The sequence below is a fragment of the Sorghum bicolor genome, chromosome 1 (genome assembly GCF_000003195.3).
Source record: "Sorghum bicolor cultivar BTx623 chromosome 1, Sorghum_bicolor_NCBIv3, whole genome shotgun sequence".
Taxonomy (NCBI): Eukaryota; Viridiplantae; Streptophyta; class Magnoliopsida; order Poales; family Poaceae; genus Sorghum; species Sorghum bicolor.
In genome coordinates, this window is record NC_012870.2 from 49,753,634 (window position 1) to 49,776,251 (window position 22,618).

Consider the following 22,618-nt stretch of genomic DNA (forward strand, 5'->3'; position numbering starts at 1 on the left):
TACGAGCAGGATCAGCAGGACCAGTGTGATCAAGGCATGTATAGCATGGGATCATCCTTGTTTCCTAATAACTTTAATCACACAATTCATATTGCATGTGTCTCCTTGATAAGGATTTCCTAGTATTGATCTTATACCTTGTCACCTATGGTTATGCATTGGGTAGCTTATGCTAGTGCTCCACTAAACCATGATCTTGTAACTTGATTAAATAATTATGCAATAAACATTAAAAGATGACTTTTTAGCAACATTGGAAAAGAGGGCTGGAGCATTGGGCTATCTTATGGTGCTCTAGTTTCTCTCCATAAGGACTTATCTATATTTGACCATCCGGGACATACAGTACAACTGTGAGCGCTCTATGGCTCTGGCTTTAGCTCAGTATGAGGACCTTTTCTAGCTTGTTAGTGGTTACCCTTGTGGCGCAAGTGGGGGATAGCAGACCGTGGATTCCTACGGGTGAGTCACACGGACTGACTAACGAAACCTAGCGGCCCTAACTTGTTAGACGAACCTTTGAAAGGCTTCATAGTGAACCCTGCCGGTCTTCCTTGGGAGTGGGCTAAGGGGCTGATCACCTCGGGCGAAAGGGTAAATCACGACTCACAGTGAAAGTGTACAACCTCTGCAGAGTGTAAAACTGATATATCAGCCGTGCTCACGGTCACGAGCGGCCTTGGACCAATACAGAATAAATGAACACTAATGACACTTCATTAATGGTATTATTGTTAATATGTTGTTTATGCTATTCTTTATTCACTTTACCTGATCATGAGTTTACTATGGGACTTGACAACTTGATGCTACTCATATGCTAAAATTGTGACAACTAAAAGCTACATGCAGTTCAACCAGTGTCTAGCCTTTGAGCCTCATGAACCCTATGTTATTCTTGCTGAGTACGAGATGTACTTACGGTTGCCTTTAAATTTTATTTGGATAAAAATCCCGGATGGGTACCAGATTGCAAGCTTGGAAAAGAGTTTAGGCTTGTGCTCAACCAGTCAGTTGTCCCTGTGGATTTGGAGCTTTTGCCTGAAGAACGGAGTGTCTTTCCGCTGTTTGCTATCTAAGGTTATATATTTTATACTAAGTATGTTATATAATAAGCATTGACTATTGATATTACCCTTATTTGTGGCTATATGTGAGATTTGACTTCCTGGGCTCACATATGGTGTGTATCTGGTTTTGTTCTTAAAACTGGGTGCTACAAAGTGGTATCAGAGCAATGCTGACTGTAGGACGCAAGCCTAGATAGAGATGGTCGTTTTAGTCATCTTCGCTTCACTACATTCATGCTTACTATCTCACCCTTGCTATTTGCTAAAATTCTTATGCTTCTATCATCTAATTCTATTTTGAAAGTATTGCTTCTATTCTAACTCCCTCTTGGTCTAATTCCATAGATGGTTCATAACGAAAAGTTTGCTCGCAACAACTCTAGAAGACCATGCTTAACTCGGGGTATCTATGGCTTAATGGAACCAGAGTATGAAGAAGCTCGCCCTGTCCCATCAAGACATACTTGTTGGCGGAAGGAGTACTTTACCACATCCTTTAGTGGCGAAGATTTCTTTCACCCTCGGCTTGTGCGTATACTACAAGACCACTATCCTGAACAGCAAGCCAAGGTGGAATATAAGTGCACTAAGTGGACCCATCCTAAGTATGAGAGCCAGTGGAGCACAGAAGCACACATCACAAGGTGGAATGAGTTTACTGGTTCACGCGTGGTGGAATCCATTCATTCGTCTCTCAATGACCGTTTCAGTAAGCATGCTAGCATCTCTGATGCTGCCCATCAAGCTCTTCTGGCATATCATGGAAAGCACTACGAAGACAGGAAGAATGGCAAACAAAAGTATCTTCCTCGTCGTCCACCAGGCACTTTGCAATGTGTAATGGCTGACCCCTACTTGGAGCAGAATGAGCAACTAAAGGAAATGGCTTTGACTATCCAAGTCATGCATCAAAAGCTAGAAGATAGTCAACTGGAATTGGCAGAAGTAAGGCAACACTATGAGAAAGCCCTTGATGAGATTGATGAGTGGAGAAATCGTGGTGGATTACCCAAGGTCAATGAGGTGGAGGACATACCTCGCTTAACTCCACGCAAGAGATGCTACCCTGGATGCCGCTGCAGTCACACCGTGTTTAAGAAGTAGGAAGTCCCCTTTGTAATAAACGTTAGTAGCAAAAGTTGAGTCTAGTCAATATGTGTGCTTTGTGAACCTTTAATGTTTGGTTGGTTTGTTTTAGTGCTTATGGTTGAGTTGGATTTTTGTAATGAGTGCAATGATCTTGTGGGTTTCTCCACAATTTCATTTAGTTTACATGCCTAAGGTATAAGGATTAATTGAATAAATAGTTGGGTTTCAGTTTCTCTTGTTCTCTGTCCTTGTCTTTTGGGAGCAACTTATCTTTTTCAGTTCAAATCCCTATTCCTGGAGGACCATAAAATCATGCGAAAATTCTGGGTAATAGAAGACTTCAAGATCCTTCTCTGACCGCAAGAATCACCCCCATAGCTATTGTGGTTTGGGAATTACGAAAATCACAAGATGGTACACAGAGGATGTGTGTAGATTACCGGTCACTCAATGAGGTCACAATCAAGAATAAATATCCATTGCCTAGAATTGATGATTTGTTTGATCAGTTGAGAGGTGCTTGTGTGTTTTCTAAGATCGATCTTCGTTCTGGGTACCATCAGCTGAAGATTCGTGCCACTGATATACCAAAGACAGCATTCACGACCCGGTATGGTTTGTATGAGTACACAGTGATGTCTTTCGGTCTGACCAATGCTCCTGCTTACTTTATGTACCTGATGAATAAGGTGTTAATGGAGTTTCTTGATAAGTTTGTGGTGGTATTTATTGATGACATATTGGTATTCTCCAAGACTGAGCGAGAGCACGCTGAGCATCTGAGGTTAGTCTTGCAGAAGCTTCGGGAACACAAGTTATATGCTAAACGAAGTAAGTGTGAGTTTTGGTTGAAGGAAGTTTCCTTTCTAGGCCATGTTGTCTCTAATGGAGGAATAGCGGTGGATCCAAGCAAGGTGAAGGATGTGCTCGATTGGAAACCACCTACAGATGTGAGTGGAATCCGTAGTTTCCTAGGATTGGCTGGTTATTACCGAAGGTTTATTGAGGGATTCTCCAAGCTTGCCAAACCAATGACAGCCCTGCTTGAGAAAAATGCCAAGTTTGTGTGGTCTGATAAGTGTCAAGAAAATTTCGAGGAGTTGAAGAAGAGGTTGACTACAGCCCTAGTGTTAGTACTGCCAGATCTAAGCAAGAATTTCTCCATATATTGTGATGCATCCTGTCTAGGACTTGGGTGTGTTCTTATGCAAGAAGGAAGAGTAGTGGCATATGCATCCCAACAGTTGAGGAAGCGTGAGTTGAATTATCCTACTCATGACTTGGAGTTAGCCGCAGTGGTTCATGCCTTGAAGATCTGGAGACACTATCTTATCGGTCATAAGAGTGACATATACACGGACCATAAGAGTTTGAAGTATATATTCACATAGTCAGATCTGAATTTGAGGCAACGTCGGTGGTTAGAACTGATCAAGGACTATGATTTGGAGGTACACTACCATCCGGGGAAAGCAAATGTGGTTGCTGACGCTCTAAGCAGGAAGAGCTATGCCAACGAGGTGCAAATAGCCTCTATGGCTGAGGAGTTGTGTGCTGAAATTTCACATTTGAACTTGGGTTTTGTTATTAATGCAGTTGAGTTAGTAATAGAACCTACCTTGGAGCAAGAAATACGAAAGGGTCAGTTACAGGATGAAAAGCTGAAGGAGATAGCTGAAAACATAGTGATCGGAAAGGCACCAGGTTTCCGAATGGATGACAATGGGACACTATGGTTTGGGAAAAGGCTATGTGTGCCGGAGGATCGGTCTATTAGAGAGGCAATTCTACGGGAGGCACACGAGTCCGCTTATTCTATACACCCTGGCAGCACTAAGATGTACCTAGACCTAAAAGAGAAGTATTGGTGGTATGGCCTGAAAAGAGATGTTGCTGAGTATGTCGCTTTATGTGATACTTGCCAGAGGGTCAAAGCAGAACGACCGGCAGGATTGTTGCAACCAATGAAGATCCCTGAGTGGAAGTGGGAGGAAGTTGGTATGGACTTCATAGTGGGATTACCCCGCACTCAGAAATGTTATGACTCTATATGGGTAATAGTGGATCGGTTAACAAAGGTCGCTCACTTTATCCCGGTCAAGACCAAATATAGTGGACCAAAATTGGCTGAGTTGTACATGGAGAGAATAGTGTGTTTGCATGGGGTCCCCAAGAAGATAGTATTTGATCGAGGTACCCAGTTTACGTCTCACTTTTGGCAGAAAGTGCATGAGTCTCTGGGGACTAAACTGAATTTCAGTACGGCATACCATCCCCAGACCGATGGGCAGACCGAGAGGACTGATCAAATTTTGGAAGATATGCTAAGGGCATGTGCTTTGCAGTATGGGACGAGTTGGGATAAGAGTTTGCCATATGAAGAGTTTTCATACAACAACAGCTACCAGAAAAGTCTCCAGATGGCACCATTTGAAGCCTTGTATGGTCGGAAGTGTAGGACCCCGTTGTTTTGGAATCAAGCGGGAGAAACACAAGTGTTTGGACCCGATGTGTTACGGGATGCAGAACAGCAAGTGAGAATAATTAGAGAGAACTTGAGAGCAGCACAGTCCCGACAGAAGAGTTATGCTGATACACGAAGAAGAGAGTTAGCTTTTGAAGTAGGAGACTATGTGTATTTGAAGGTGTCTCCTATGCAAAGTGTGAGAAGGTTTAACATGAAAGGGAAGTTAGCACCAAGGTATATTGGGCCTTTCAGAGTGTTGGAAAGGCGAGGCGAAGTGGCATACCAGTTGGAACTGCCTGAGAGTTTAAAGGAGTGCATGATGTCTTCCACGTGTCACAGCTTAAGAAGTGCTTGCGAGTGCCAGGAGAGCAGATACGGATAGAGGAATTAACTGTTAAAGGGGATCTTACTTATGAAGAATATCCGGTCCGAATTTTGGAAACTGCAGAAAGAGTCACTAGGAGTCGGGTTATCAGAATGTGCAGAGTGCAGTGGAATAGATATATCGAGGAAGAGGCTACGTGGGAAAGAGAGGAATATTTAAGAAAATCATATCCTCAGTTGTTTGAGTAAGCACCAACCGAATCTCGAGGACGAGATTCATCTTAAGGGGGGTAGAATTGTAACACCCTAAAAATTTCACTTTTCCAAATAGGCTAATTGCTTTAATTATTTGATGTGAGCACTGGGGAATAGTAAGAAAATAATTTTTGTTGAAATAAAATCCACTATAAGGTCTAGATACATGTATGTGCATTCATGCCGCTGCATATATTTTGTTGAGTGGAGTTCTTGTTTTTCAAAAAGGTTTTGCAAATTCTTTTCTAGAGGTTGGAGTAAAAGCTGAAAGAAATAAAATGGAAAAGGTTTTCCTTTATTTTCCTCCTGTCTCGGGCTTGGCCCAACCCCTTCTCCCCCGCGGCCCGCATTCCCCCCCTCCCCCCTTTCTCTTCTTGCTGCGGCCCAACACCAGCGCGGCCCACATCGTGGCCGGGTGGACATCCAGCGCCGCGCGCCTCCCCCTCCTTGCCTCAGCCGCTGACGGCAGGGTCCCACGCTCCAGCGCCACTGCCAGGTGGGACCGCCCTGTCAGGCTCGTCTTCCACCTTGAGTCCGAGCCGGTTGCGAGTCGAATTCAACAACCACGCGCGATTCGCGCGAACAAGTCCGGTTTCTGCCCGATTGCCATCCTTTATATACCGCCCGAAGGCCCGCTAGCCCCCCAAGTCATCCCGAGCCGCAGCCACCGCGCCGAGTTCGCCAAAGCCGCCGCCGAGATCCGCCGCATCTTCAAATCCGCCGCTGCAGTGCGTCCTGAGCCGTGCGAGCAGCGTGGCGAGCTTCGGTTTCGGTTTGCGAAGTCGCCGGAGTTCTCCTTTTGTTCTTTCGAGCTTTCTGTGCCTCGCTAACCCTTGCCGGATTGCTTTCCAGGGTCGCCGTCCGCCGTTCGTCGTCGCGTGCCCGAGCCGGCCCTTCTTCGTTGCGGTTCTTGCCTCGGGTGAGTTCGTGACAAGCTCCTGAGCATCCCGGTGTATTCGATTTGCTCCCTACCGCTCTCTAGCGCCCGATAGCCCAGCGCTGGCCAACTCCGGCCATGGCGCCGCCAGGATCGGCCCCAACTCCGGCGGCCGGTTTCCCCTCCCCCACCCCGATCTAATCCTGACCATCGATTTGAGATCCAACGGCCGAGATCGAGGGATACCCCTTCGGCCGGCTATCTTCCAGAAAACCCCCTGTGCTTTTTAATGTTCTAGCCCGTGGTCCTTTACGCTTTCCCGTTTTACGTTTTCTAAATTGGAAAACGTATTTCAGCCACGCAGTTCAAAATTAGTTTCCCATATTTACAGTTTTGCCATCGAATCTATTTTGCTCATAAAAACTTCGTTTTAACTCCGATTTAATCCGTTCAAGTTGCGTTAGATTCGTTTTCGCGTAATCTATAGTCTAATGCTACTGTAGTACAAGTTTTCAACTTTTAAAATCTGAGTTTAGATTTAATCTATTATTTATTTAAAGGAAATCTTAGGAAAATCATAACTTCTTCGTTATAACTCCAATTTTCGTGATCTTTACGTCTGTGTGATCGTAGAGCGATGTAGATTCGTTTTATAAACTTTTTATCTTTATTTATTACTGTTGGTGTACTGTTCTAATAATAGGCTTGTTTGCTTTGTATGATTGTCTTTGGATGATTGCTGTTGATGTGGTGGTTATGAGTAGACGGTGAGCAGTTCGTGGGTGAACAAGAGTACTTCTACGAGTAGGATCAGCAGGACCAGTGTGATCAAGGCAAGTATAGCATGGGATCATCCTTGTTTCCTAATAACTTTAATCACATAATTCATATTGCATGTGTCTCCTTGATAAGGATTTCCTAGTATTGATCTTATACCTTGTCACCTATGGTTATGCATTGGGTAGCTTATGCTAGTGCTCCACTAAACCATGATCTTGTAACTTGATTAAAGAATTATGCAATAAACATTAAAAGATGACTTTTTAGCAACATTGGAAAAGAGGGCTGGAGCATTGGGCTATCTTATGGTGCTCTAGTTTCTCTCCATAAGGACTCATCTGTATCTGACCATCCGGGACATACAGTACAACTGTGAGGGCTATATGGCTCTGGCTTTAGCTCAGTATGAGGACCTTTTCTAGCTTGTTAGTGGTTACCCTTGTGGCGCAAGTGGGGGATAGCAGACCGTGGATTCCTGCGGGTGAGTCACACGGACTGACTAACGAAACCTAGCGGCCCTAACTTGTTAGACGAACCTTTGAAAGGCTTCATAGTGAACCCTGCCGGTCTTCCTTGGGAGTGGGCTAAGGGGCTGATCACCTTGGGCGAAAGGGTAAATCACGACTCACAGTGAAAGTGTACAACCTCTGCAAAGTGTAAAACTGATATATCAGCCGTGCTCACTAAAAGCAACAGAATAAATGAACACTAATGGCACTTCATTAATGGTATTATTGTTAATATGTGGTTTATGCTATTCTTTATTCACTTTACCTGATCATGAGTTTACTATGGGACTTGACAACTTGATGCTACTCATATGCTAAAATTGTGACAACTCAAAGCTACATGCAGTTCAACCAGTGTCTAGCCTTTGAGCCTCATGAACCCTGTGTTATTCTTGCTGAGTACGAGATGTACTTACGCTTGCCTTTAAATTTTATTTGGATAAAAATCCCGGATGGGTACCAGATTGCTAGCTTGGAAAAGAGTTTAGGCTTGTGCTCAACCAGTCAGTTGTCCCTGTGGATTTGGAGCTTTTGCCTGAAGAATGGAGTGTCTTTCCGCTGTTTGCTATCTAAGGTTATATCTTTTATACTAAGTATGTTATATAATAAGCATTGACTATTGATATTACCCTTATTTGTGGCTATATGTAAGATTTGACTTCCTGGGCTCACATATGGTGTGTATCTGGTTTTGTTCTTAAAACTGGGTGATACAGAATTCCTGAAGGGATTCCAACTCATCACGGTCAATTACCTTTTGTGTGACCTTATTGAAAACGTAGCACAATCGAGTGACTGGCATCGTCAAGAACACTAGATTTATAGCCCTTATTGCAATAGGGAGGAAAGTAGTCAGCATTACATGACAATCATGTGAGTTGTAGTTGGTGAGTGTAAGGTCTTTCATTGACACAATATTTTGTATACTAGAGCAGAATCTAGATGGGACTTTCAAATTATTCAACCACTCACACATCACATGTTTCTCATCTGTGTTGAGGTTGTAGCTTGTTGCTGGGAGATGGTACTTCCAATTTTCTTGAAGAACAGGATGAAACTCTTTTTTTATACCTGACTGTACCATGTTGAAGCGTGAATTGAGTCCTTCCTTTTCTTCGTCTTGATGTCTAGCAATATGCCAATTAGGCTTTTGAACATGTTCTTCTGGACGTGCATACCATCGAAAGCGTGTCGTACGTCCAAGTCTTTCTAGTATGGCAAATACTCGAAGAAAATGGACTTCTTCTCGAATGTTGCCCCTAGAGTTGGTTTGACATCCTTTCTTGGTTTTCCGTCCTTTGTCTTCTTTCCAAACACAAATTTGATGTTGCTCACTATTTTGAAAACTCTCTGGCCTTTGCTATTACCTAATGGTGCATTTGAGTTCCTTTCACCATTATTGTCGAAGTACTTATCCATCTTTTTCAGGCAGTACCTGTGCCCTTTTGATAAGAAGTGTCTATGCCTCATGTACACTATTTTCTTAGATGCACTAAGGGACACATAATGGGTTCCATCTATGCACACCACACAACCAACCTTTCCCTTGAATTGCCCTGACAAATTGAAGAGAGCAGGTTAATCGTTGATCGTAACAAAAATGATTGCTCTCAGCGTGAATGAATCTTTGCGATGCTCGTCCAACATTTGAACACCTTGTATCCATAACATTTTCATCTCCTCCATTAAGGGCTCCAATAAAACATCCATGTCAACTCCAGGTTGGACAGGTCTAGAGATAAGTATGGTTAGCAAAAGGTATTTTCGCTTCTGCATCAACCATGAAGGAAGGTTGAAGATGGTGGGAATCATCGGCCATGTGCTGTGCTTGCTGCTCCTCTCAGCAAATGGATTCATTCTGTCGATACTCAGTGTGAACCTAACATTTCTTGGTTCGCTGGCAAAGTCTTGGTGGTTCTCATTGAAATCTTGCCACTGCTTTCCATCAGCTGGATGAAGAAGCTTGTCATCATTTTTGTGCTCATCCAAAGCATGCCAACTCATAAGTTTTGCATCGTCAGGGTTAGCAAACAAACTCCTCAGTCGATCTACCACTAGAAGGTACCACATCACTAAAGTAGAAATCTGTTTTTGCGCATAATAATCAACCTCTTCTTTATCTTTGCTGGTGGGTTTTGAACTCTCCTAGGTCTTCTTTTGGGTCTTCCCTGCTTTACACATGGAGGCAGCACAATCCTCTTGTCGATAGTCTTTATTTGTCTTATACCGACTTACACCACACTTTGAACACCTATCCAAGTCCTTGTATTCATCACCGTGATATAGGATACAATGATTCCTACATGCATGGATCTTCTCGACACACATAGTGAGCGGACTGATCAACTTCTTTGCATACTACATGTTAGCATGCAATTTGTTCTCCTTTGGAAGCATGTCTCCGATAATACTTAAGACCGTATCGAATCCAACATAAGACAGACCATACCTGGCTTTTGCGATTAATAGTTTTAGCACAGATCTCAGCGTCGTGAACTCTTTGGTACAACCCTTAGACTCATCATACAGATGCTCTTCAGCTGCCTTCTTCAAGGCCTCCATCCCTTTCATTAATAACATTGATGATTCAGTATGATGATGCAACATTGCCTCTAAGAATTCAAAATCTTCCGCAGCTGTATCATTTGGTAAGACATGAGTTCTGTCATCACCATGTCTGCCAGCAAAACCACCAGCAGTAACATTTGGCACAACATGTTCACATTGGTGTGTGTCTAACTGAAATCCTTCATCAGGCATGCCTAGACCATCGGCGTCGATGTTCGCAGGGCACCAATTGTATAAGGCACCAAGCTACACTCTCCATGCTTCGTCCAAATCAAGTAATCCTTAATAAATCGGGCGGACCAGATGAGAAATGATTGCTTTAATATCTTCATAAATGTTAGTATTTCTGCAGTCGATGCATGGACAATATATGTGCTTCGTCTTTGTTCTCAAAGCATGGTTCTTAGCAGCATCAACAAACCTATGGACCTCGTGTATGTATGATGTATCTAGTCTTGATAAGTTATACATCTAGAAGGACCTCTCCATCATGAGCTGTGGAAAAATTAGTAAATTAATTGACCTCAATGCAAAACTAGTATGAAATGTTGTCTAGGAATATTGTTATCTAACCTTTCAAACAACAAACTGTGAAGATGAAAACCTCCCACTTATATATCTATCCAATTTGTAGACCTCGGAGCTAACATTAAAAATAAAGACAAAACCCTATGTAATAATTCAAAAAAGAACACCTAACAACTAAATCAAATTGACAAGGTGGAAAAACACCGTTGATGGAATCAACTAAATATATATCTTGATTTCACTAAAATAAATTTGAGAAGGAAACATGGAAATGGTGAGAGGAGAGGCATCGTCTCACCATCTTAAGCAACCTCATACATGAAAAATGCATATTGCATAATTAAATCAAATTTACATAAAAAATAATATCCTAAACTGAAAGGATCAAGATGCCCAAGAGGGGGGGTGAATTGGGCTTCTCTAACAATTTAAGCAACCTATAAGCTCCAATTTCACCCCTTGTGCCAAGTGTCCTAGAGAGCTACCGGACAAAAGTTTTGCAACCTAGTTCCAATCCTATTCTAGCAAGGCAATTCTAAGAAAGTAAAGGCACAATGTAAATGCTAGAATGTAAAGGAGTAGTGGAAGAAAATGCTCGGCGATGTTTTGCCGAGGTATCGGAGAGTCGCCACTCTCCACTAGTCCTCGTTGGAGCACCCGCGCAAGGGTCTTGCTCCCCCTTGGTCCGCGCAAGGACCAAGTGCTCTCTACGGGCTGATTCTTCGACACTCCGTCGCGGTGAATCGCCCAAAACCGCTCACAAGCTTGACACGAGCCACCCACAAGAACTCCGGGTGGTCTTCGTGCCTCCAATCACCACCGAACCGACTAGGTGATGGCGATCACCAAGAGTAACAAGCAACGAACTCTCACTTGACCCAAACAAGGCACTAGAGAGTGGTGGATGCACACTTGACTCTTGGAACTCACTAGAGGAGGATTCTCTCAAGAAATCACTCAAAACTTAATCCTCTCTAGGCTCTTTGCAACTCTCTTGCTCCACAACAAGGTTCTCTGATGTTCAAATGGGCAAGAGAGATCTCATGGACGAGGTGGAGGAGTATAAATACTATCCACCAAGTCCAAAGCTTGGCCAACCATTTTTCACAGAAAACGGGGTCACCGGACGCACATTATGTTGCACCGGACGCACTGCACCGAGCGTCCGGTGTGACATAACGGCTACCTGCGTTTTCTCTGACAGGTCACCGGACGCTAAACTCTTAGCGTCCGGTGCATCGTCCGGTGCTCGGGGAAACTTTACATGCTCCCTGCGCATGGGACCGGACGCTACCCGGTGCGTCCGGTGCTAGCGTCCGGTGCTCAGGGGAACATTGCAAGCTCCCTGGGTAAGGGACCGGACGCTACCCGGTGCGTCCGGTGCTAGCGTCCGGTGCCTAACCCTAAGCACTGGCTTGTTCTAACGGCTAAGGACCTCACCGGACGCACTCACAGAGCGTCCGGTGCAGCGTCCGGTGCCCCTTTGGGCACTCAAACTTCGTCGAAACGTGATCGCTTCAAAACAAAGTTGGTTCCTCTCAATCTAAGGACTATCTTTGAGCTGCCTAGTGCTAGGTTTACCAAGTGTGCACCACACCTAAACCTAAAGCCTTGCCTAAGTCAAGCTACTAGATCAAAGCCCCTCTTAATAGTACGGTCAAAGGAAAACAAAGTCCTAAACTACTCTAAGTGCCCTTCTTCACCATATGGCACTTAGACCTAGTCTAGTCTCGACGATGTCCATCCATCCTTTGAAAACCGAAACGATTTCCACTATTAAGTCGGCATGCACGTCCCTGTACATCGAGTACCTATTTACCATGACCTTACCTATGACTTTGCCTCTGCAAAACACACGTTAGTCATAGTAATCAACAATGTCATTAATCATCGAAATCACTAAGGGCCTAGATGCTCTTTCAATCTCCCCCTTTTTGGTGATTGATGACAACCTCGAGAATGAAAAGAGTTGAGGTTTTTAAAGTGACTTGGTTTCAATAAGCATATTACAATAAGATCAAGGGGATCAGTAATGCTTATATCAACCAAGTTTAATACCCTGCATCCAAAAATGTGAGTGGTAAACGACAGGATATAAACATAAAGCTCATAGTTACATCGGAGTAGAAACGCGGAAGCAACGATAATATGAGCTAAAACACATGACAAAACGATATCACATTAAGCACAAAACATGTCTCATAAACCATAGTATCTCACACAAGTGCAATGCATAAAGGTAAACATGATTCATGATGATAGCACACATAGAAAGTATCTCAAAAGAATAAACTCCCTCTCTAGCTCCCCCTAACTCCCTAACTAACTCCCTAACTCTCTCATACGCACTCCCTCCCCCTTTGGCATCAAGCGCCAAAAACCTAAGAAGACGGCGGAGGAGGCGGAGCAGCAGAGTCCCTCGGCACGGCCACAAAGCGAGCTGCATCATCTGAAGTGTCGGCCGTCGAGGCGGAGGAGGTGGAGTGACCCTCGGAAGCTGCAGGTGCTGGAGAAGCGGTCCAGGTCTGCTCTGGCGCTGTCACGGGCTGTGCTGGCTGCTCAAGTCCGGCGGACGAGGCTGGCACAGACTCGGTCGCTGTAGCTGTCGTCTCTGGTACGGTAGTAGATGGTGCAAGCTGCTCGGACGACGCTACGGACGACGACAGAAGCTCTGTAGTGGTAACTGGCGCCGTAAAGACTGCAGGAGCCTGCAGAGGAGGAGGCGTAGGGTCACCAGTCAGAGCACTGTAGGTGAAGCTGAGGTGCGGATCTGTCTGCGAGTCCCACACAAGCTGTGACGCTGAAGCTGACTGAGGGGTGAAGCCTGAGCGGAGAGGGGTAAACTGCGGTACCTGCTCAAAGCCTGAAGAGATAGCACCCTGAGAGACCTGGTGCTGTGGCGTCGAGAACGGCTGACTCTGAGCTGGTAGCTGGAGCGGCTGCTGTGACGGGCTCTGAGTCTGGGGCGCAGGAGTAGGGGGCCTGACTGACGACGTGCCTGGGAGCTGTATCTGCGGTAGCTGAATCCCGGAGGCGGCCATGAGGGCGGCCATCATCGCTGTCTGCTGAGCCTGGAAGGCAAGCTGCTGCTCCTGAAAGGTGAGAAGCTGACGCTGGAGCTCATCCTGCCTGGCCTGCATGGCTGCATTGATGGCAGCCTGATCCCTGTCGCGCCTCGCCTGCTCCTCAGCTGCACGGCGCTGATCTGCTCTCATCCCCTCTAGAATAGCAAGCAGGGCGGGATCTGAAGTACTCGAAGAACTGCCTGCCTCGTGGTCGTGTGCTCTGGGAGGGAGATCTGTCACTGGCGGCTGATAGTCGTCGTCTGAACTGTCGGAGGCGAAGTCAAACTCGCCCTCGGCCTCTGCATCAGCGAACGCCCCAATAGTGATATCCTGCTGCTCCTCTGTCTCTGCAACTGCTGCTGTACTGCGGGGGCCCCTAGGAGAAGGTGGGGGCACCGGTCCACGTGGAGCACGAGGAAGAGGTGCACCGCGAAGGTCGTGGTGTGCTCTCAACATCTGTCGGGGGTCGTAGTGGGGAAAGACGGTGTCGGACTCTGTCAACTCCCTCTGAATGTGAGCTAGCAGGGGCAGTGGCCTAGCACGAAGTATAAGCAAAGTGATCCAATGTGCATACGGCAACTGACGCCGTCCCCTAAAGCTCTCTGAAATGGTGTCCTCAATCTCGGAGATGATCAAATCCCACAAATCAAACTCGGTCTGAGAGATAAGGTGAGCGACGAGCCACTGCTGCATACGAGTGAAACCGTCTCTGTAGCCTGTCCTGGGGAGAAGGGTCTTCCTCAACACGAAGTCAAGGATCCTGGCTGGGCGTGTCAAATCTCCCACTGTCCTGCTGGAGCCCTCCCCAAAAGGTGCACGGAAGCATGGAGCCACGAAGTCAACCGGTGGTATCTCACCACCGTGAGGACGACGAGGGGGATCCACGTTCCCGTAGCATAGCTGGTGAATCCTGGTGGGAGAGGCTCGCAGTCCAAGCACCTCTCTAGCCCTCTGAGCTGTCACTCTGTAGTCCGTGCCTGCCAGTGCGTAGTGGATATAGCTGTGATCTGGAGAAATCCACACTGACGCATAGAACTCTCTGACCCACTGCTCACAATAAGTACCAGGGAGTGCTAGCAGCTCTGGGAGTCCATGGAGATAAGTGAAGTACTGTCGAATATCTGCCCCAACCACGTTCCCAAGAATCTCTAGATCAGTCACCCTGTGCTCCCTGAACTGAGACTGAGAGCGAACCAATGCCTCGTGAATGTCCTCCTGGACGACGGTGTAGAAGCGGGCACCAGCTCTGGGATCCCTGGCAGCTGGAAACCAAGTCGGAAACGGAACGAATCGCAGCTGCTGGATCTCTTTGGCTGACACAAGAGTAAAGTCCCGGTGGATCCTGACTGGCCTCTGGCGGGAAGCTGGAGTGCCTCTAGCCGGAGTGGCACGAGCTGTGGAGGTGGACTGACCCTGCGTACCAGTCCGGGGAGTGGCCTGAGTACGAGCACGAGTCGACCTCCTCAATGGCTGCTCCTGCTCCTGTCCCTCTGCTGGACCCTCTGCCTGGGTCTCTGTCTCAGTGTCCGGGTCCTCCTAAACCGGATCCCTAACCACGAGCCTGACTCTCTGTCCTCCAATCATCACGGTGCCTGGAGGGGATCCATGGAAAGCCTCTGCCTCAAGCACTGCACGCCTCTGCCGCTGCGTGAGATCATCCCCAATCCTCAGAGAACCAGAACGACCACCCCTCTCGGCTGCCTCAGCCGCTGCCGCAACTGCCTCCGCGACCTCTGCATCTCTGTCACTGGCTTTGCGCTTCTTGGTGGCCAGCTTCTTTCCCTTGCCTTTCTCTGCCGCTGAGAAACGACGAGGAGGATCACCTCCACCATCGCCTCCTGGGGAACCTCCTGAGCCGGCTGTCGGTCCACTGACGTTCTTGGTACGGGCCATAGTAAATCAAGCGTCCGACAAGCAACTGACCGGCAATGGAGAGCAAAGTACTGCGGAGAATTGACAAGAAAAGGTCTATATAAGCAATCGTATCGACTAGAGATAAGATAAGCCTGTCGATCGCAAGGATAGATAAGATACAGGGCACGAACGGCTTACGATCCAAGACGGGACACGTTCCGGAGGAAATAACACGATCGAAAAACCTCCGGAGATCTCCAAACCACTCCTCAAGGCGCTGCAAGGGTAAGGCAATCAAGATCAATCCTTTTGGTCATAAGCACGAGCACCTTGAAGGCATGAAACAAGATCCTTACCCAAACCCTAAAGACTTGGCGAGATTTGGAAATCCTTTCGAAGAGATGGGGGAGGGAAGGATCTGGACCAAGTCTGGCGCGGGAGAACTCCAAGGGCGCCGCGGATGGCCAGGATTCGACGGCGGCGGCGGCGCTAGGGCAGGGAGAGAGGCACGGCACGGCGAGATCGAAGAAAAGAGAAAAGAAAACTGCCGCCCGAAACTCCCTGGCGCGGGCTTTATGCGCCCGCCGCGGGGTCACCGGACGCACTTAAAGTGGCACCGGACGCGTCCGGTGACCACCGGACTCATGCGCAGAGAGGTTTGCATTTTGGCATTGCACCGGACGATGGGCACCGGACGCTGGCTTTAGCGTCCGGTGCTTTGGGATACGCCTGGTGAGCACCGGACGCACCGCACCGGACGCAACAGGGATACTGTTCCTGCGTCCGGTGCGTGCAATCTGGCACACACACCGCACCGGACGCTCAGAGGCAGCGTCCGGTGCATCGTCCGGTGCTCCTCTGAGCACTTTTTCAACTAAGCACCACGTCCGACTTTGACCCAACCAAGTTCCATCTTCAAAAACACTCAAGTAAACACCAAATGGAACTGGTATGAGTGACATCTCTCAAACCCTCAAGTTTTCACAAATAATTAGCCATAGGCTTAGTAGATTTTTATGAAAAAAGTTCGAGAAAATCACAAGGAGCATCGTATGGCCATAAAGCTAGGGGTTTGAATCACAATGAGCTTTGAATGCTCCCCCTATCTATGGACGAACACAGCGGATGCTCAACGAATAACCGAAGAGAAACGGTCAATAAACAAGCATGCATATGATATGAGTTGTAATGCAAAACTTGAAAGTAAGCTAATGCTTGTCAAGTTTGATCCAAGGTTAAGCTTTTTCACACACTCAAGGGGGTTATCTTAACCATGTTAGAGAAGCCCTACATGCAAGTTGTATTTTTAGTTTTAGTATGCATGATATGCAAAAAACAAAGGTTATTTACAAATTTCAACACACAACTTTTATCTTTTAGTGAAGTTAGACATGTCAAGCACATTTAGTTCGTTTCTCAACATACAAAACCTAGCTTCATCTAGAGGTTTTGTGAAGATGTTCGCCAATTGATTTTCCGTTCCCACATTCTCTAGGGATATGTCACCTTTAGCAACGTGATCCCTAAGGAAGTGGTGGCGGATGTCAATATGTTTTGTGCGGGTGTGTTGAACCGGGTTATTTGCAAGTTTCACGGCACTTTCGTTGCCACACAACAAAGGTACTTTGTCTAGTACTACTCCATAGTCTAGCAAAGTTTGTTTCATGTAGAGTATTTGTGCACAACAAGCACCGGCGGCTATGTATTCCGCCTCGGCCGTTGACAAGGCAACACTATTTTGTTTCTTTGACATCCAAGAGACAAGTGATCTACCTAGGAAGTGGCACCCTCCGGATGTGCTTTTTCTATCAATCCGGCACCCGGCATAATCCGAATCGGAATAGCCTACAAGTTGGAATCTTGCACCTTTGGGATACCACAAGCCTAGGCAAGGTGTGTATTTTAGATACCTAAGAATTCTCTTGACCGCAATCAAGTGAGATTCCATAGGCATTGCTTGATATCTTGCACACATACACACACTAAACATTATATCGGGCCTAGATGCGGTGAGATAGAGTAGACTTCCTATCATGGAGCGATAGAGAGTCTTGTCAATAGGGTTACCTCCCTCATCCAAGTCGAGATGCCCATTTGATGCCATGGGAGTCTTGATTGGCTTGCAATCCATCATCTTGAACCTCTTGAGAAGATCTTGAGTGTACTTCTCTTGTGAGATAAAGACTCCTTCCTTCATTTGCTTGACTTGAAATCCTAGGAAGAAGGATAGCTCGCCAATCATGGACATCTCAAACTCCTTGGACATCAAATCACCAAATTCCTTGCAAAAATCTTCATTAGTAGAGCCAAAAATAATGTCATCAACATAAACTTGGCAAATGAAGATTTCCCCATTCATTTTCTTGGTGAAGAGTGTTGTGTCAACTTTCCCAATCTTGAAGCCCTTCTTAATGAGGAAATCCCTAAGTCTCTCATACCAAGCTCTAGGAGCTTGCTTGAGACCATAGAGAGCCATGGACAACCGGTAGACATGCTTGGGGTACCTAGGGTCTTCAAAACCGGGGGGTTGCTCAACATAGACAAGCTCATTAATATAACCATTTAAGAATGCACTTTTCACATCCATTTGAAATAATTTGATATCATGACTTGATGCATATGCAAGTAGGATACGGATTGCTTCAAGTCTTGCCACCGGTGCAAAGGTTTCACCGAAGTCAAGACCTTCCACTTGTGAAAAGCCTTTTGCCACAAGTCTTGCCTTGTTGCGCACCACTTTGCCTTGATCATCCTTCTTGTTCCGGAAGACCCACTTTGTTCCAATCACTCTTGCATCTTTGGGTCGCTCTTCAAGTGTCCACACTTGGTTGCGAGTGAAGTTGTTCAACTCCTCTTGCATGGCCATGATCCAATCCACATCACGAAGAGCTTCCTCTATAGTCTTTGGTTCATCTTCAAGAGACACAAAAGCGTGCTGTTCAATAAATAAAGCATGTCTAGAACGAGTAGTTACACCACGTGATGGACTCCCGATGATGAGATCTTGAGAGTGATCTTGGAGGAGATGTGATGTTCTTCTTGGTGCCACTTGAGGGGTTGTTTGGGAAGCATCAACATCTTGTGCTTGTGCCACCGATTGCTCATGAGTGACTTGGGTGTCTTCATGAGCATCTCTCACATCCTTGTCTTCATCTTGTGGACCTTGTGAGGTGGATGGTGGCTCAATGACTTGTACATCATCATCATCTTCTTTTGGCTTGATGTCTCCCACCGGCATGTTCTTCATGGCATCCCTCAATGGTTCACCACCTACATCATCAAGATTATCACTTGCTCCTTGGGAGCCATTAGTTTCATCAAATTCAACATCAAATGTTTCTTCAACCATCTTTGTGGCATGGTTGAAAACCCTATATGCTTTGGACTTTGATGAATAGCCAACCAAGTAGCCAATGTCACATCTTCTTTGGAACTTTCCCAAGTGTTGGCGCTTCTTGTATATGTAGCACTTGCACCCAAACACTCTAAAGAATGAGACATCGGGCTTCTTCCCATTGAGCAACTCATATGGTGTCTTCTCTAGGAACTTGTGAGGAAAGAGCCGGTTTGAAGCATAGCATGCCGTATTGATTGCCTCGGCCCACATCTTCTCCGAAGTGTTATACTCATCTAGCATTGTTCTTGCCAAGGTGATCAATGTCCGGTTCTTTCTTTCTACAACCCCATTTTGTTGTGGTGTGTATGTTGAGGAGAACTCATGCTTGATTCCCACTTCATCACAATACTCTTCAATGTTGGTGTTGTCAAACTCTTTGCCATTGTCACTTCTAATTTTCTTGATCTTCACATCAAATTGATTTTGGGCATTCTTTGCAAACTTCTTGAATATTGATGCAACTTCGGCCTTGTCTTGCAAGAAGAATGTCCAAGTGTACCGGGAGAAATCATCAACTATAACCAAACAATATTTGTTGCCTCCAAGACTAGCATATGTGGTTGGTCCAAACAAATCCATGTGAAGTAGCTCAAGAACTCTTGAAGTAGAGAGATAGGCTTTGGTTGGATGAGTGTTTGCAACTTGTTTGCCCGCTTGACATGCACTACAAAGCTTGTCCTTTTCAAATGTCACATCCTTCAAGCCTCTAATTAATTCTTTCTTCATCAACTTCTTGAGTGTGCCCATTCCAACATGTGCTAACCTTCTATGCCACAACCACCCAAGTGAAGTCTTGGTGAATAAGCAAGTCTTGACATCAACTTCATTTGATGAGAAATCAACTACATATAAGTTGTTGTGCCGGAAGCCTTTGAAAATTACTTCATTGTCATCTTCCTTGGTCACAATTACTTCCTTCTTCTTGAATAGGCATTCAAATCCAAGATCACAAAGTTGTCCAACCGAGAGCAAGTTGAAACTCAAGGATTGCACATAGAGCACATGGGTGATGGAGTTGTCATTTGAAATAGCAAACTTTCCTAGTCCCTTGACTTTTCCTTTTGAATTGTCACCAAAAGTGATCTTCTCTTGGTTGTCAACATCTTCATCAAGAGAGGTGAACATTCGGGGATCTCCGGTCATATGTTGAGTGCAGCCACTATCAATTACCCAATGTGATCCACCGGTCTTGTAGTTCACCTTCCGGTCACCCTTAGCCATGAGGCATAGGTGTGTAGAGGATGTAGATGGTAGTGAGGATGATGGTGATGGAGCGTCGATGGCGATGGCGGCAACCTTCTCATCATCACTTTCATTGCCGGAGGAGTCACCACTTGAGCTCTCAATGTCGGTGAGCCAATCACCAACAATGTAAGCCTTGCCATTTTTCTTCTTGTAGTGCTCCTTCTTCTTGCCACCTTTCTTCTTGTATTGCTTCTTGTCATTCTTCTCATCATCACTTGAGTCATCTTGCTCTTTGTTCTTCTTCTTGTACTTGTCCTTCTTGGGCTTTGGACATTGATGAGCAAGATGACCAAGCTCACAACAATTGTAGCAATCCATCTCGGAGATGGGCTTTCTCTTGCTACTTGTGAAGAACTTCTTCTTCTTGGAGTCAAAGTTGACTCCATTCTTGTTAAGCTTCTTCAACATCTTGGTGGTTCTTCTCACCAAGAGGGCAATAGATGCATCATCATCACTTGAAGTTGATGACTCAACTTCAATTTTCTTGGCTTTCCCCTTGAGAGAAGCTTTGAGAGCCAAGTCCTTCTTTTCTTTCTTGGCCGATGAGGAGCCATCTTGAGGGTTCATGTGCATGTACATCTCATGAGCATTGATCTTCCCCAATATGGTGGTTGGTGTAGCGGTGGAAAGATCGCCTTGATGAAGCACGGTTACTATGTGCCCATATTTCTCAACGGGAAGCACACATAGTATCTTCCTTGCTACATCCGCCGTACTCATTTGTGTAAGCCCAAGTCCATTTAACTCCTCTACAATGACATTCAAGCGAGAATACATTTCATTAGCATTTTCTTTAGGAAGCATTTCAAATGTATTAAGCTTGTTCATCACTAGGTGATAGCGTTCCTCGCGTTCACTCTTAGTTCCCTCATGGAGCGCACAAAGTTCCTTCCAAAGTTCATTGGCGGTTTTGTGGCTCCGAACACGGTTGAACACCTCTTTGCAAAGACCTCTAAAGATGTGGTTTTTGGCCTTTGCATTCCACTTCTCGTTTTCTTGCTCTTGTGGAGTAAGAGCGGTGGCTCTTTCCGGAGGGGCAAACCCTTCGGTCGCGGCTTTTAGGCACTTTACATCGCATGCCTCAAGGTATGACTCCATCCGTATTTTCCAATACGGGAAGTCATCCCCATCGAACATGGGTGGCGGTCCATCCCCGTTAGACATCTTTCTCTAGGCGGTGAAGCCTAAATAATGAGCACTAGGCTTTGATACCTATTGAAAGGATCAAGATGCCCAAGAGGGGGGTGAATTGGGCTTCTCTAACAATTTAAGCAACCTATAAGCTCCAATTTCACCCCTTGTGCCTAAAGTGTCCTAGAGAGCTACCGGACAAAAGTTTTGCAACCTAGTTCCAATCCTATTCTAGCAAGGCAATTCTAAGAAAGTAAAGGCACAATGTAAATGCTAGAATGTAAAGGAGTAGTGGAAGAAAATGCTCGGCGATGTTTTGCCAAGGTATCGGAGAGTCGCCACTCTCCACTAGTCCTCGTTGGAGCACCCGCGCAAGGGTCTTGCTCCCCCTTGGTCCGCGCAAGGACCAAGTGCTCTCTACGGGCTGATTCTTCGACACTCCGTCGCGGTGAATCGCCCAAAACTGCTCACAAGCTTGACACGAGCCACCCACAAGAACTCCGGGTGGTCTTCGTGCCTCCAATCACCACCGAACCGACTAGGTGATGGCGATCACCAAGAGTAACAAGCAACGAACTCTCACTTGACCCAAACAAGGCACTAGAGAGTGGTGGATGCACACTTGACTCTTGGAACTCACTAGAGGAGGATTCTCTCAAGAAATCACTCAAAACTTAATCCTCTCTAGGCTCTTTGCAACTCTCTTGCTCCACAACAAGGTTCTCTGATGTTCAAATGGGCAAGAGAGATCTCATGGACGAGGTGGAGGAGTATAAATACTATCCACCAAGTCCAAAGCTCGGCCAACCGTTTTTCACAGAAAACGGGGTCACCGGACGCACATTATGTTGCACCGGATGCACTGCACCGAGCGTCCGGTGTGACATAACGGCTACCTGCGTTTTCTCTGACAGGTCACCGGACGCTAAACTCTTAGCGTCCGGTGCATTGTCCGGTGCTCGGGGAAACTTTACATGCTCCCTGCGCATGGGACCGGACGCTACCCGGTGCGTCCGGTGCTAGCGTCCGGTGCTCAGGGGAACATTGCAAGCTCCCAGGGTAAGGGACCGGACGCTACCCGGTGCGTCCGGTGCTAGCGTCCGGTGCCTAACCCTAAGCACTGGCTTGTTCTAACGGCTAAGGACCTCACCGGACGCACTCACAGAGCGTCCGGTGCAGCGTCCGGTGCCCCTTTGGGTACTCAAACTTCGTCGAAACATGATCGCCTTAAAACGAAGTTGGTTCCTCTCGATCTAAGGACTATCTTTGAGCTGCCTAGTGCTAGGTTTACCAAGTGTGCACCACACCTAAACCTAAAGCCTTGCCTAAGTCAAGCTACTAGATCAAAGCCCCTCTTAATAGTACGGTCAAAGGAAAACAAAGTCCTAAACTACTCTAAGTGCCCTTCTTCACCATATGGCACTTAGACCTAGTCTAGTCTCGACGATGTCCATCCATC